The sequence below is a fragment of the Hypomesus transpacificus genome, chromosome 23, assembly GCF_021917145.1.
Source record: "Hypomesus transpacificus isolate Combined female chromosome 23, fHypTra1, whole genome shotgun sequence".
Classification (NCBI taxonomy): domain Eukaryota; kingdom Metazoa; phylum Chordata; class Actinopteri; order Osmeriformes; family Osmeridae; genus Hypomesus; species Hypomesus transpacificus.
In genome coordinates, this window is record NC_061082.1 from 7,863,093 (window position 1) to 7,880,369 (window position 17,277).

The 17,277-nt window shown below is 45.4% G+C and overlaps 1 long non-coding RNA gene across 1 annotated transcript; it reads left to right on the plus strand.

Annotated features, from left to right (window-relative positions):
• The first annotated feature begins 1,349 nt into the window (after positions 1-1,349).
• LOC124485968 lies at positions 1,350-13,571 on the plus strand. Its single transcript, XR_006958104.1, has 5 exons — positions 1,350-1,397; positions 2,508-2,559; positions 3,192-3,351; positions 12,713-12,752; positions 13,129-13,571. It is a non-coding gene; the product is annotated as an uncharacterized LOC124485968 (long non-coding RNA).
• Positions 13,572-17,277: the final 3,706 nt, after the last annotated feature.

Sequence of the window (17,277 nt, forward strand, 5' to 3'; positions counted from 1 at the left end):
TCCCTCCCTGTTTCCACCACACTCAATCCCAACACTGTGATTACCATTCCTAGCTAAAAGACTATCAAACTGTCAGCTTGCCTACAAGTAAACTCCTGTTAGGGTTAATAGGTGTATGATATCAGTATCAGTGTATCGACTGACTCGATTTTTTATTTTTTTTGTTCTGGAGTGTGGGACTGTGGAAGTGTGTGTGTGTTTTGGGGGAAGGGGTGGGGGTTGACATCACTATTGGTGTTTCCACAACGTGAAGGTTGTTCGCTTGGCAGAAAAACAACCAGAGCCTTGTCACTAGCCTACACCCCCTCACCCCACTAGCCTTAGCCCTCCTTCCTCCATCTTGACCTCCTGACTCCCAGAGCACTAAGGTACACTCTGGGGCTACAAAGCCCTCGTTTGTGTCAGCCAGTGGCTAGGGCCAAGCAGGGATCACCTCAGCATTGGAAGCCCTGCTGGATCTGCGGACATGGTCGTGAAAGAGCTGATAGTCCAATTTGCCACATAGACAGAGACGGGGGGGGGGGGGGGGGACATTCACTATGACTCTGAGACCTGACAGAGGTGCCCCAACCCTCCACCCACTCACCTCATCTCCGACCCCCCCAGCCTCCTAAATACGCTCCATGTTAGCCACGGCTCTGGACATCTTGTTGTTGTTAGCTGGGACCTGTTGACCGGCCAAGCTAAATTTAGCTCCATGGCAGTAGTGTCCTGGCAGGATGGGATTTTTTCAACCTTTAAAAGGGAAAGGCATTCTGGGTGAGTAATGTCCCCTGCACTCGTTTCGGTTAAAAGTAGAACTCGAGAGTAAACAGTCTGTGTTTTGTTCGCCTGAACGTCGTTTCTGTCTACATTGAAGTGACATGGTGCGTGCGATAGCTCATAGATGGCTGTGATTACGAAATACCATGTGTGAATGTCATGATTCAGACCTCACCGGTGAAAGGTTGACTCAAAGAAGACAAATACAGCTTTCCTTTGTGGAGCATGTGTGTGTGTGTGTGGGCACATTTGTATGTTTGTGTGTGTGCATACGTGTGTGTGTGTGTGTGTGTGTGTATGTGTAAGGGGAAATTCCAGTGAGGGGGATGTAAGGTGTGGTTGAGGATAATTTCTGACCACTTTAAAGCTAGCCATCAGTGTGCCTCTGTGTGTGTGTGTGTGTGTGTGTGACTCCTTGGCCCAGCTGTTTGTTGTCTGAGGGCTCATTCTTCTGGCAGGTGCCCCATTGTTCTGTCCTTGTGGGCCTTTTCATCCCCAACCTAAAACACAACATACACAAATATGCAGGGAGGAGGTACTAAGTGAAGTGAAGTCAAGATGCAACAGAACTCCCTCAAAAGGAAAGAGGATCCTTTGTTGAGGAGCAGGAGGCCATCAGAGAGAGGCAGCGTCAGGTAAGATAAAAAGGTTGGGGTGAGAGGGTGGGATGTGGTTCCATGTTGATGCATTTCTAAAAAAGAAAGGCATTCAGAGATGGGGATGGTACAGTACAGAAGAGTCAGGCAATTTGATCCCAGTGGTGGGAAGACATGAAGAGAAGGAGACAAGAGGACAGTAGGAGAGCGACACATAGAGAGAGAGACACAAAGAGAGAGGGGGAGAGAGAGAGAGAGAGAGAGAGAGAGAGAGAGAGAGAGAGAGAGAGAGAGAGAGAGAGAGAGAGAGAGAGAGAGAGAGAGAGAGAGAGAGAGACTATTACCACAGTTCATGTGAGGGGTGTGACCATTCCTTCACAATTCTTTCTCACAGCATACTTGTCTCCTTTATGGCAGAGAACGTTTGGAATGTTCTGCTGTGATTATCCAAACACATACATGTCTAAGGATAATTTCAACCCACAGTGTCAACACAGCGCTGCAGATGTGGAGAGCTGTACCGTGGCTTCTCCCATGCACCCCGGTGGCTATGACCTCATGGGAAAGTGCTATTGGTCCTTCCAGAGGCGCAGGATGTAAATAATGGACGAGCTGCTGACTGATGATAAAGAAACTGAATAATGCCATTCTCCTGCCCTCTGACTAACACCGATACTGTACACCACATGTGCAGGCTAGCTGGTTCAGTCACCGCCTCAAGTTTAGACAACCTCAGTGTGGTGGTCAAACAAAACAATGTTGTTATTCCAATACATGACTGGCTCCCACATTGACATAGGAACATTTACTTTCGACCTTTATTTTCAGGGAACTCAGATAACTTCATGGGTAGCCACTACATCATTTCATTTTATTCAGCCAGCATTGTTAAAAACTGAAGAGAACGATATCATAGAGAGAATTCAAGAATCGGATGGTTAGTAGATAGCAGAGGCTTCCCTTTGGGTGTGGACTGCATTTATGGATCTTGTTTTGATCAACAGGAATTTCAGTTCACAAAGTTGCACAGTCTTGGCTCTGGATCAGGGAAGCGATTGTGCCACACACAGTGTGTGATTTTTTAACAACTTGGATGAGGCAAAAGGTCACGATACCATCTTGAGTTTTTCCATGTTCTTTTCATCTTAGATTACAAACTAGAAGTATGACTGGTACCACCAGGCAAAGGAACACAACAAAGGTACCTGTTATAATAAAGATCCATTGTGTGAGATTTAATGTCTTTCTAAATACTTTTATTGTTGATGTTCTCATGTGAATTCTGAACATTCCTGTGACAGTGCCAACAACCACAGCACAGGTTACTATTCAAGAAGAGAGGAGCTTTTGGCACTGGCTCTTGCTTGTGCGCACACACGCACACACACACGCACACACGAATGCATACACACATACACAAATAGAAACAAGTAAGCCTACACACACTGTGAACACTGTGAACTCAAACACTCACAAGAACAAGAGTGTCCTTCCCAGTTGTTTCCCATAATGTTCTCCTGATTGATTTATCAAGAATGCCACCGTATTCCCCATCCACATTCCATGCTGCCTTAAAACAATATTGTGACTGTCAATCAGTATGACGTCATTGTTATTTTTGCCGCGAGCGACTCCTTAATTATCTGAGCCACTTCCTGCTCTTGACCACATGTGTATCAGCTGAGGTAAGGCCTGAGAGGCCTGTGCCCTGATTAGATTGGGGCCAGAGAGGAGCACAAGAGCGAGCTAGCTAGCTATAATACTATAACTAGCTATGGTAGCGTAGCTACTCTACAGAAATATCCACCTCCTCATCCTCTCCTCTCCCACAAGGTGTGTCTGTCTGGTGCCAGCGGACCTGCAGGATTATCATCCATGAGTAATGGAGAGCTCTGAACGACACACTCAAATGCCTCACGCGTTTTCCTAACACTTCTGGGCTCTCCAGATCCTAGTACTTGGGAAAGTATGTCTGGATTCCTCGCCATGACAGGTAAGATATTGCGTTCGGGTGGGACAGAGGAGCAAGCCATATGGATTAGTCACATTTTGTCTAGGAAGGTAATTTATTTAATCTATTTAATGAACTACAGTGCTTTGGCGTATTGACTTCAATAATACAATGGTACAACATGTAACACAGCATGACACAACATCAATGTCAAAACACCGCACAGCAACACAGCCAACCACAACAACACATCATACACTACCACGCCTATCTTTTCTGGTGCTCTCTGCAAACAGGCAGCCAGTCGTAATTCTATGGCTAGCCAGGCCCCAGTGCAGATCTGCGTGAGTCAGAGTGCAGGTGCTCCATCGTATCTCCGGGCTGGCTCTCTGGCTGTGTGGCTGTCTGGCAGGATGGAGGGGTGGAGCGTTGAATGGTTAACAACCAGACAGATGCTTTGCTGTCTGCCTGTAAATAGCTAAGTTGGGGTAAGGCCAAGATAAGGAGAGGCAGAGAAGAGAAGGGGAATTCAAAGCCTCATGACTCACTGAGAGGACTCCCAGACTCCCAGTCATGCTGTCTCTCACGCACACAGGGAAGAGTGGGCCTCGGGCTTCACCAAACAATCAAAAAAGGACAGTCAGTAAGTCAGCTGTCCAGCCAGTGAACCAGTCAGATGCCCGGTTAACCAGCTATAATGTAGCTCTAAGGCAACCACCGGTCAGCTTGCCAGCCAGCCAGCCAGCCAGCCAGCCAGTTACCTAAACCCGCTAGCTGTATGTGTGTGTGCACCTGCACACGTGCGCGTGTGTACATGTGTGTGAGTGTGAATTGTAGAAAGGTGTTAATGGCATTACGGCTAGAGGTTGTGTTTGTGTAACGCAGGGTGTATTAGTGAGTGATGTCAGCAAGTCAGCTCAGATACCATCGAGCATTCCCTCCAGCACCTGAAGATTACCTTGACATTCTGCAGCTGGAATGACTGACACTTTGCGTCTGAGGTGACTGACATTCTGTGGCTGGGGTGACTGACTTTGCTTTTGCATACACGTTCGGAAACTGGAACTTTCCTAGGCTGAACAAAATAGCAAATGCCAACACTAAGTACTTGGGGTGAGGTGAAAGGCAGGGCCAGAGATGAAGCCTGAAGAGTCGAGGAGGTAGGGTGTGGGGGAGTGGCCGCTGGTTCTGAATGTTAATTACAGGCACATTAGAGGGAAGGTCAAGGCCCCTGTGCAGTTGACTAATCTGCTGGTTTGAGTGACTCCATCAGTCAGGGAGGGAGGCAGGCAGGCAGGACCAGCGGTAGTGAGGCCAGACTGTATGGCGCATTATCATTAAGGGGCTTACTCAAACCCGTGGTGGGAATGTAAATGCCTTCACTAGCTTACGCCGATCCCCCAGATTGTTTAAATGTGTGTTTTTAAAACCTCCCGTAAGTCACTCTCTAAAGCTCGGCGCTTAGGCGTTCAGATAAGGATGTTAGAGCATGTTCTTGCTACCAGGCTGCAGGGCCTGGTTGTATGTCAGTGAAAACACAACATCCTCGACACCCATGCCATTGATGTTCCTGAGGGAATTACAGACAATGATGTTGGGCTTTTTATTGTTCTCATGTGGACGGATGGAAGTTGAAACTGTTTATTCATGTATTTTTCTGTGATCCCAATCTATTTCATTTTAAATTTAAGATTTTCAAACATGATGTCTATGTTTGGATCATCCTTTCTCTTCATAGAGGAATGTCTCATCAAAGCTTATCATTTGGAGCAAAACTTGTTGCATATGCACATATATTGTTTTTGCCAAACACAACAAGAGGACCCTAAAGTATGACAAAACTTCATTCAACTCAGTAAATGAAATGAGTTGGTTGATATTGTAGGAATGACTGTGACTCTCGCTTTGCAAGAGGGCAATTCAGGAAGTGACATGTTGGAAGGTGTCTCCTCTAATCTGTCCTGGCTCCGCTCTCGTTAGCGTACTGCGAGGCGGCCGCGGTGGCAGCTGGTGTTGACACACACCAGGCCGGTCTTGGACTTCCAACCAATACAAATAAACAAACTCTGGCACAGGATGAGAGAGTGGATGGTGGGCAGGACTCCCCCTGGCCACTGGCTCTCCCTTCACAGGCGGCATTGACATTACAAGAGATAAGACAGCTAGGCCACTTTGAACATGTTGTCAACAGGTACAATGTTGTAAAAATGTTTAGTTGATGAATGAAGAATTCACAGTACAGTACAGTACAATACAATGCAGGCTAGCATAGCATTAGTCTCAGAGAGAGAGGTTAGTCAAGGGCAGACTGGTGTAAGATGCGGTCATCCAGTGAGACCTGAGTGCACTGCGACGTGCAGGCGAGCAGTCCTGAGAGTGCCGTCATCTGGACATGAAAAACAGCTCCATTGTCTCTTTTAAAAGGTGAGGGGACTGGGACCTGAAAAGCACCTCTCATCTAAGCGCTCTTTCACAAGGGGTACACTTGACATGCACAGTACAATTCCACAGGCTGAGAGTGAAAAGGTGCTGGCCAGCCAAGCAAGGGGCACAGAGAAAGGAAAAGAGAGAGAGAGAGAGAGAGAGAGAGAGAGAGAGAGAGAGAGAGAGAGAGAGAGAGAGAGGGGGGGGGGGGGGGGGGGTTACGATAGAGAGGGCAATGGTGCGATATAGAAAGAGAAAGATAGAGAAAGAAACAGAAACAGAAAGATAGAGAGGGAAAGAAGTGTGGGCAGAAAGAGAGGGGGCAGAGAGGTAAAATGACATAGAGAAAAGTAAAGGTGGATTAAATCTACAGTGAGAACAAATAAAGTAGAAGAAAAGCAACTCTGCTCCCATTCCAATTTTAAAAAGACGTTCCCTTCACCCCTACATTATTTCTGTGAATAAGTGTTTCCATTCAGAAGTGGGAGATGGAGAGATTAAGTTGGATGGGGGAAGTGGGTGTGGGATGGTGGTGGGAGGGGGCTGGAATCCTAAAAGCACATCCTCCAGAGGCCTAGCATGTCGCGAGGGGAATACCAAGCTCCGGGAACAATGAGGAGAGGGCCAAGTCACCCCGGCCAAGCCAGTCAGCCAGCCTGCTGGCCAGCCAGCAAGCTGGGCTTTCACTGAACAAGCTGTCCACCCTCTGTCCAGGGCAACCACCACCCAGGACAGGCTCCTCTCTGCCCGGGGGTTAGCTGTGTGTAGATGGTCACTTTAAAAAGTCCATGATATGTGTTTGAGATCATGACTGTTTCCCTTGATATTACAAAGTACCAAGCATCAAGCCAACTCAACTTCTACATGGAAGACACACAAAAAAATGCTTTATTTTCAAGTAATTGTTTTGGTAAGGAACTGATGTTATTAAAAGTTAGTTGTTATAGTGATAAATGACTGAAGAAACCACTTTACTTAACCCCTTAGCTTTTGTGTGTTAAATAATTGAAGTTATGTCTACTTTTTGATGTGATTTCTTCCCCCCCTCTATCTTTCTCTGTCTGTCATCTTTCGCCCTTCCCCCCTCTTCTCTCTCTCTCTCTCTCTCTCTCTTTCTCTCTCTCTCTCTCTCTCTCTCTCTCTCTCTCTCTCTCTCTCTCTCTCTCTCTCTCTCTCTCTCTCTCTCTTTCTAACTCTCTCTGTCTCCATCTCCCTCCACCTCTCTCCCTTTCTCTCTAAACTACAGGCTCTCTCTTTAATTCTATCTTTCTATCTGTGCTGTGTAAAAGGATAAGAGGCTCTTCAGCCCAGTTCGCTGGGCTGCTTTCTTGTACAAAGGGCTCATATTTACATACAACCCTCTTTATCTCTAGTTACGGGTGGTTGTTTTTTGGGGGTTTGTGGTTAACTCCTCAAAGCCTTGGTTAAGATCCTTGGGGTTGTACAGCTTGTCCTTAATTACTATAATTGCTTTCGTACATTAAAAGATTATGGGTGCCTCAGCTAAAATAAGAAGTGTGTATTGTAAGACAAACCTTTTGATCTTGACACTTTAAAAAAAGCAATCCCAACGAATGTTGACAATGGGGCCAATTGACAGGCGTGTTCGTTGGCTGAGAGAAAAGAAGATTATTGCTCTTTGTAGACGTGACCCCATTCGTCTTTTTTGTGGTTTGAGGCTTATTAGAAGCATTTGCGATGTAAAAATCTTGTCCTGATGTCAAGTAAGAAAATAATGTGCTTTTAAACCCCACGCAAAAAACCCAAAACAGACTTTTTCCTTAATTCTTACATGAAAAACATCTGTAATTATGTTTTGGTTAGCATATGAATTAAAGTGAACGAAACTCGACAACTGTCAAATCTAGTTCATGGCCATCACCCCCTTCATGTCAGAAATACGTGACTAAACTGAGAACAAAGTGAGCTCAAACCCATTTTGACCATGACATTTTTATTTGATCCCAAACAAATTTGTCCCCTTCAGCATGGCTGTGTGCGCCTATGAGAAGAGGAAGAGGACAAGCGCCAAACGCAGCTAGCCAAGCAAAAGCCATGCCACATGCAGTAATTGTCTCAGCTAAGCAGCTGTCATTTAGCTCAGCATTATGCATGCTCCATATCTGCCATGCTTTTTTTTTTTTTTTATGCCGCGACCAGGGGTAATGTTTGGCAACAATGAGCACTCTAGTGGGTAACAGAGCCCCCTTTGTGGGCCAGGGCCCCAGGGGTCTTTAATCTCTGCCAGGGCCAACAATGGCTCATCCCTTGGCCAGGCCAAAGCTCACCGTCCTGCCAGTAACACCAGAGTGAGGTTCACACGTATACACACAGTGGCCTTGACCCCTACTCTCAGTTGAAGACCGGAACCCCAAACTGATCATCGATCTGACGTTTAATTACCCGATGATCTTCGTTGAACACTGTCTTGCCATATTTCAGTTGGTCGGAGTGACGTTGGGCTACATGCAGCTCTAGGGCATCTATTGGGCCTTTACCACCTGATTTCCTTGTGACTCAACTTGAGCTGGAAATGGTTGCCTCACAATCACAAATCTAAATAGGCAGCTTTCTTCTTTATCCATAATAGTGAATGGCCTCTATTGTCATGAAGACCAGCTGTCGATAACAAACAGCAGTCTTCACTGTGCACGCCATACAAGACCAGTTGATAAGTTTGGTGGAAGGTTATTTTGTTAACCCCCATTCCGCCTGTTCCTGATCTTCCTGGCTTAATCCTGCAAGGAATCAGAGGACCCTTTCCAAACCTCTGTGGCCTGGTTTATGGGCTAATTTCATGGCTTCGCGCACCATTTGTCTCAGCAGCGGTGGAAGTGAGAGCTGTCAAATTATCTAGACTATCACTCTCCCTGTGGGCTGGAGGAGACTCAGAGCAGCGCTGTAGCCTGTGTGTGTTTTACTGCGTCATCTATCATGGCCGTCATGGCTGTGTCCACCACGAAGCACATTCCTGCAACCCCTCGTCCCTGGCCCTGGCCCTGATGGCTGACCCAGCCTTGAACACATAGGCTTGGCTTGGAACTGGCCTGGGACTGCTGATAAAGAAGAGTGCAATGGAAGCCTGATCCAGGGCAGCACAGGTCAACCGCCAACATTATCAGGTAAATCACAGTTTGAGATTTTCACCGGAGGAGGACGCATTGTTGTGGAACCTGTACCATGTCATTTCCAAATAGAGAGCATGGTCGTGATTTTATCATTTTTATTTATTCTTTTTCAAATCTTTTTCTTATTTTTTTTTTTAGAACAGATAGCCTACCGTGCCTTTTGATTCTCTCAAAGGTGTTCTGAAACTTGTAAAGTCAGCTACAAGTACATGGATACAATCAAGTGAAAATGATGAAGTAACTGTCAGAAAAAGCACCTCTCTTTTACAGCTGTTGCCTCTGTGTATTCATTCAGTTAGTATTTTGTCCCTTGGATGGCTGCATGATGATAAGGTTTCAGTTGGAGCTCCTGCTCTGGGCCATAACAGAGGCACCTCCTGATGCATGGCAGTCCGTCCAAGAGGAAAATAGGGTTCTTATGCATCATAATGAACACAATGTTACAGTGCTATCTTTCTCTCACCTGTCCCTGAGTAACCCTGAAAGATCACGATAAAAACTGTTCAGGCATCACAAGGGCGAAAAACAAAAAAACACCCCTCGACATCTCAGTGATTCAACACCCTCCATGGAACAAAGTCGGCTATCTACGGCACAGTGCCCTTCCCTCTGTTCTTAAAGAAATCCTCTGCAGCATGTCTGCTCCTGTATGCTGCACATGATAAGGTAGTTAAGGTGCCTCAGTTGGAAAACAGTTTAGAGGCCATGGTGATTCTGTGGGCATGCCCTTTGTGAGATGATCAGTTTGGTTTGTAATGCAGAAGGCTCCCGGCTGTTGCGTAGACATTCAGGCGTTAAGGAAAACCTTTCCTTGACAGCCTGACAGTGTTGCATTACATTGAACACACCCTAATCTGAAGACATAATTACTGGTTGTCTATTTTTAAACACAGGAAAAATTACTCATGCTTTTAACCCATTGTTACCACAGTAACTACACAGTTACAAAATTGAAGTGTGTTCTTGATGAACCCAGCGTGGTGAATTACCACAGGAATGTCTAATGACTTGATTTCCTTGTTTGAAAAAACAAACAACATATGTTCAAGTAAAGGGTGGAAGAAATGAAACGGAGACATGTGGAAGGTGTACTGTAAATAGCATGCTGAATTTATGAGTCACAATCTCCATCTTTACAAACTGAAAATGTTGGTAGAATCAGATATCAGTAAAGCGATGGCTGCCTGATCAAAACAAAAGACAAATAATTATAATGAGTACACTATGAAGTGTTTAGAACATCAGTTTGGTCTTCGGCCCTAGTTATACTGCTGACCGGAGAGACACAAGGTGATGTTGGCTAGCATGCTATAGGGACCACCTCATTCTATAAAGCATCTGCTTAAACCCTCGCACAGAATATAATGACAGGCTGTGGGACTTTAATGCCTTTGGGTCTTTTTTTTTTTAACAAGCAGATGACAATAAGTGTAGAAACGGGAGCTGGACCCTCTTATGTGCTTTAAGCTTGAACCCAAATTGGTTCTCTGTTGGTTAACCACATGTGATACAATGGTGAAACCACATGTGAGGGAGTGTGGCAGAGAAAGAGTCGATAATCAAATCGGGACGCTCACTGCAGTGTTTGCGGAGGCTTTTTGGCCCCAAATAAAAGGCAGGATCATTGAGCGTGGACCAGCCCGAGAAGCATCAGAGCTTCCAGAAGCTGCTGACAAAAGAACAGTCAACAGCAAAGCATATCCTCCTGTTTGTCTGTTCCTCAGCTTGGAGTGTCAAAAGAGAAGCATTATTACTGGGATATAATTATAAGATGTACAGAGATTACACTCAGACTTTAATAGTTGCTTTGGACAACAGGGGGGAAACAAATCCATTGACATCACACAGTGTAATGCCTAACCAGCGCCACAATCACTTCCCCATGACCCCAGTCGGAAACAAAGATACCGCTTAGAATTCAATACTTTTCTCACCACAGTCTCCCTCATTTGTCGCTCTTCGTGATTGTTCTGATCTTACTAGAGGCCCCTAGGGTGTGGACCATGCAGGGTGCATTAAGGGGGATACACACTGCACAGACAGGGTGTATGGACAGACCCGTATCACCCCTATCCAACACCCATGTCGGTCCCTCCCCAGGTGATCGTCCACTCTTCATTGAAATGCATGAAATCCTTTCATCCGCCTTCTTGGGGATTTCCTGTCCATGTCTGGGATGGCAAACAGCTTTGAATCTGCACCATACTCATAAGCCTCAGTGTTATGACAGCAGGGGCTATCTCCAGGCATCTTCAATGGCTGGTTGGTTTATTTTTAGATCAGTCTTTGACCAACTGATCCAAGAGGAACTTCAGCTGTATTTGCTCTGTCGGAATGACTTAGCCTCATTGGTTAGTAGTAGCTTCTTTGAACCTGTGAACTATATCGACAGGGATGGTGTGTGAAAAAACTACAGGTTATGTATTTGAGGCCAGTAATGTAACAGGTCCCTCACCCAATGATGTGCTGTGAAACCATTTCTAAGAACCTCTCTCTGTGACATGGACCGTGTCGAATCGAGAACAACTCTGGACACTGGGAGAATGACACCTCTCCGGCGGATGGATGTTGTGACAGCTGTCTCTTTAATGGGCCGCTGCGGTCTCCCCCAGACCAAGCCTGTGATGGTGCGGCGGGTGGGGGGAAGCCTTTCAGGAGCCTCCTCTCCAACAGGACTCTCTGAGTAATGAAGGATGACAAAAGAGGTTACAGAGGGAGCAGAGCATGGAGAAATGTTGCAGTGGCGTGATAAATGCTGCGATTGGCCACACACACACGCATACACACACACATACACACACACATACACACACTCATACATACACACCTGTGGTACGAGCATGACCTAGTGTAGAGGCGTCAGGCTGGATGTATAGTGGCTCTCCACTGAGGCCGATAAATAATCCAGTCCCACGACAGGCTCACTCGGCTGGGGGAAGAAGCAGGGAGGTCTTGGCTCATGGTAACCTGCATTATACTGATTTATGATGAGGTGACGTTTTGGCCTTAAAAGCAGTTTTAGAGAAAGCTAAGCAACTTACTCTGAGTATTCGTTTCTATTAAGTATAAATATAGGGGGAGTCTCAAGTGTTTCTGAAGCCCTTTAATGAATCACTGTCTACAGCGTTGCTTATAAGATCATGTTGTGGCCTGCGCAGCATCGTACTGTTAGCTCCTTGCAGTAGTCATCCTGACAAAGGACTGCATTGTGTTGACAAAACAACCATTACCACGTGTTAAGTACACAACTGAGTGTACTAAATTAGGTGTAAAGTAAGTTGTCGTTTTTTTCTGTTGTCTTCGAGTGAAACAAAACACTTGTATGACGGTGGCTGTAGTGTCCTTGAGCAGAGTACCAACATTTTCAATTTAGGGATTAGTATAATTTAAGGTTCTGCTGGTCATTAGTCAATCTCTGTTATCAGTGGGTATATTGTTTATTATGGTGTCTCTTTTCTCTATTCTTGGAAGATAATAATACGTCTGATGGAGAATATTACAGTACACAGAAAGAAAAGCACTGGGTTTAGTACATCCATCAAATCTTGTAAATCAATGACAAAACATACTGTGGACTTGGAGAGAGAATGATTAGAAACAAAGAGAGTTAGTCCGAGGACAGTGTTAGAACAAGCCTTGAAATTGGAAGACAATGACATTTCCAAAGGTTGCCATGAAGAATATGTGCACATGATAAAGTCAATGCAAAAAGATTTTACAAATATTAGTATTTAGAAACTAGTACTGTTTGTGTACTGCTCTGGACAGTCTAAGTGTTCCCTCTGTGTATTAAGAGTTTACAATACAGTATCTCTAACCCAAACACCCCTCACTCTAATCTAAACTTTCAGAGAAAAAGGAACAGGGAAAGCCAAGAGGACCCTGTGTGGTGTGAGTATTGTATATGCTCCTGCTCATGATAACACTGCCTTGTTCAGCAGAAAGTGTGGGAAATGATCCATAACAATAGCAATAGTCAGACATAATAAAGAGAATCACATGGAAGTCTCTCCCAGGCTCGGAGCACTGACCTCCTGGCTGAGGGAGGGGAACTTCCCTTCTCCTCCACAGGTGTTTTAATGCAGGGGCAGTGACTAATGGACTGGCGGCCTACACAATTTCTTACATTTAGTGCCCTGTCCATTAATCTCTCAAAGTTTTCCGTCAACAGACACAATTGCATGTGGCTGACTTCACTAAGCTATGTTTCCCATATGTAAGTAACCTGACCTGATTATCAAATGAATATTCTGAGTTCTGGTTATAGGAACCCAGGTTGTCCAGATACTGCGGAGGAAGTCAGAAGAGGACTGTCGGAAGCTGAGTATTCAAACAAACCTGAGAAAGGTAAACACTTTGGCTGCCCTCATCCCTGCTTCCCTTCCCCCAATTCCTTCAGCCCTGCCCCCATTCCTTTGGCCCAGTCCCCATCACTCAGCCCACCTTGCTCCCCAATCTAGGATGGCTAAAGAAGGGGCGGAGCTATGGCTGTGTGAGGTCAAGATCAGAGTCTGACTATGACCAATTAAGACTGAACTTTCTGTCACAAGAAGGTTATTGAGCTTTCTACTTAAAATGTGAGCTGATAGGTTATACAAACGCAGCATAGTTGGAAGTGGGAGTACAATACGGTGGAGGGATCATTTTTTTGTGAAAATGTGTTTCTAAATTTGAATTTCACAGTTTTAAATAAAACCGAATTTCCTTCTGCTGCTGTTCTACTTTCTTCCTGGTAATGTTCAAATATCCAATTTTGTGTACGTAAAGAGGTCAAACACGGCGAAGATTGGCCATGTGTATACTTTTTTTTGATTGGTAGCAGAAAAACGAAAGCTTACCCACCATCCACTGACTCCCCCCCCCCCCCCCCCCTCCAGCCCCCCCGGCCGTCGTCCGAGATTCTGTCCGAGATTGTCCCGGTTTTTCACAACTCAAAGGTGGCAACCCTAAATAAGGAGGAGATCCACTGTGGAACTGAGGCCAGGTCAGGCCGCGTTGCCTCGTTGGCAAGTGCAGGCAAGGGAAAGAAAGAGCAAGAAAAGAGAGAGAGAGAGAGATAGAGAGAGAGAGAGAGAGAGAGAGAGAGAGAGAGAGAGAGAGAGAGAGAGGGGAGGTGGAACATAAACCCTCATTGAAGAGAACAAAGGTCACGACTCAGAGGACAAGACCTCAGCCCCTTCATGCTTTTCAGCTCTTGTCTCTTTCCTCTGTCTCTCGTACTGCCTTTGCTACCCACTGATCCCTACAGCCACCTCCAGAGCAGACTGCCAAACAAGACACTGCACAGCCATCTGCATTGTACTGCTGCTACTGCCTGGCCAAGACTCCCACATTGACTGTGCCCTCCAGAAAGAAGGACCTTTTCCTTGACTAAGATACAACAGGCCTGGTCAGAACAGTTATAATGGGGGATACTGACTGACAGGGTGAGGGTATATGTACAGAAGTATCAGTTTGTAATGTTGGTATTGGGGTCACATCTCCACAATTGTGCCACATACCCTGCATGTTTTGCATGCCTGCCACATAGGTCTGCCATAGACTTCAAAAGGCTGTGTTATTCCACAAACTTGCCTCAGATTGTCCTTTCATTCTGTGGTGGAACAAAGAATGAAGAGCAAAGCCAGAGAAATATGATGCACCATCATCAGGACACCTTTGACATCTGACAAAAGTGAGTCATTCAATCTCTCATTCTGTTTGAGACAAATCTTTTAATATGCTAGCTCACCAAACCAAATTACATTGTGGTTTCAACACATATTTAAACCTTGTTTTGGAATTTCCCAGACAAACAGAGGTGTCTGTTCAAGCATTGAGGCTGTTTGAGTAACTGCCTTGAAACAGCAAATATGTCTTTAATGTTTACATTTATTTTCTTTGTGAATGGCAGGTGTTATTAGTAAAGCATCATAAGAAGTCTAACACTAGATATCCAATTTTTCTGTTGGACGTGAGTGTTCATGTGTCTACAGCATTGCTCCAGTTTGAAGGTTTGGTAGGTTTCTGGCTGTCCATCAGTTACTGTCTTTCCAAGCGCCTGTGCCTGGGCAATATGAGGACTCTGGAAGACAGACCCAACCAGGCAGCCGGGCCAGTCAGGCCTGGCTCTTTCTGCAGCCTGCCCTGCCCTTATCTGGGAGTCTAATCCGATGAGCTCACACTCAGCGCGTTCACTCGTGAGTTCTGCATGACTTACGCTGCCCCCGGAGATAAAGGAGGAATGGGGAGCTTGCCCTAATGGGGGGGTGGGGGGTTGGGTAACAGGGAGAGGAGGGGTAAGTGTGTGTGTGCTTGGAGGGGAAGGGGGTAGGGTGGGGGTAGCTGGAGGACAGACGTGTGATGTTGTGGCCTGTGTTGGGTCAGGTTCCTTTTTTCGGGAAGGGGAGGGGGCGCCCCACGCCTTTGGACACTGACCTCTTTGTAGGGTTCATATTGGAAAATCGGGGGTCTGGAGATGACCCCTAGGAACTAATCCTTTGACCTCCAGCGTATTAAAGTGACCGTTAGTGGACATGCAAGGCCAGTCTGTCACTAGGAGCCCCGGATGGGGGGTGCAGAGGTGGTGTATTGTGCGTGTGGTGAGGGATGTCGGGAGGCCCAGGCATGGTCAATGCCCAATGTTAGGGTCTATGGTGTGGGAGGGGTGGATTTGAGGTTGCTCACACGATAGCACTCGCTGTCCTCCTATAGATGTGTGTCATGTGAAGGTCTGCTGGCGTCATGACTGCAACCTGTTTTGTATCACAATGGCACGCAGTGATGAGATTTACTTGACGATGGTCTGCTTGTCAGTAACACTTAATCAGTTATGCTATACTATCAAAGCAACAGTTTTGGGGGGAAAAACGATAAACATTTGTGCTTAATTCTTGGAGTGAGGCAATCATTTGTTGATGTTTGGGTAAAATCACTCCAGTAATGTAAAAGCAGGCAATGTTCAAGCGCAGATCAAAGCTCGTTATTGGGTGTGTTGTGTTTGGGATGCGTAGAATCTTCATCTACCTCTTCTTGAGACCCACTTCATGCAGTGATAAAAAGGCCCAATAAACCCTTCTTTCTGTTCATAGATTCCCCAGTAAGCACGGCAATCATTGTTAGTCACAGCAAACAGTTGGAGCTCCTTTCAAAGAAGATTATATCAGGGTCAGGTGCACTGAGACCTTAATTGCCCTTGACATAATGTCGACCGTTCTGTTGCCACAGTGGAGTGCAACACTTATTAAAGGACATGGCAGAAGGGTCAGCTGGGTCGACAAGGTCAAAACCACTCTTATAGTTTGTCCAGCCAGCAACATAAACAGTTCACAGGGCTGGGCTTTTGAGTGCTCCAGGTCAAGACCATGGATGTATTGGATTGGACGTGCTTTCCACAATTCTCCCATTATTGTACATTTTACAGTATATTAACTTAATTTAGCAGGTACTTTTTGCCTATATAACATCCAACATTTGCAAATAGCACGTTGTCAGTATAGCAGTTAATCAAGGATCAGATGTACACAATACTAACGGTATTTCAGTGGTTAGCGTCATGGAACAGTTTGTGTTGTGATCAGACGGTGCAACACTAACAATTACGACTACTGTTCTACACACTTCTAATGAAAAGACACAGTTTGGCAAACATCTAAAAGAGCCTTTGTTCCCAGCTGTCCAATCATTGCAGTATAGGATTCCTTATCTACCTGAAAAACCATCCAATCACACCCTCCCTTCTGTCCTACCTTCTTTCTTTTGCAGTCCTCATCCCTTTTTGTCTTCTCTCTATCCTTTACTCACAGACGCACAACACAACAAATGGAACGGTTCCAAAGCTCTCTCAGAGCTCCGAGACGTAAGGAAATGTTTGCACATTGAATCAACGTTGATGACATTGCCTGTATTGATCAAGTTGGTGTTCCCCACCAGCACAAACCACATCATTTTCCATTTTCCATTAAGTCCCTGAACAATAAAAGCAATTTATGGGAGTTGTGAGTTTAAATGAGGCGTGGAATGAAAGTATTATATAACAATAATTTAAAAAACTAAATCATGTGCAAGAAGTTTGACTTTGTCAGACAAAATTCTGACATAAAGCAAACATTTAAAGTGTGGGCAGAAAAGTCTGATCAACCCCCAGCTGGGGTCTCCTTTTTCATTTCATCACTGACGTTTTTTGTACAGTTTGGTAAACATCTTAAAAAGCTTCTGTTCTCGCAGGTAATATCAGCGCAGAATGGTGCACATGGTTCCCATAGCCATCTGACAAACCATATCATGCTGCTCTTCTCTTCTAACCTCCCACCCCCTGTTTTAATAAAATAAACTTCTGTCTAAGACAATTATTGAATTCTATGACGCAAAACATGAAGGCAGACAGCCATCTCTCTGGTTTCTCATGGATTAACACCACTTTGTATCTTCAGACAGA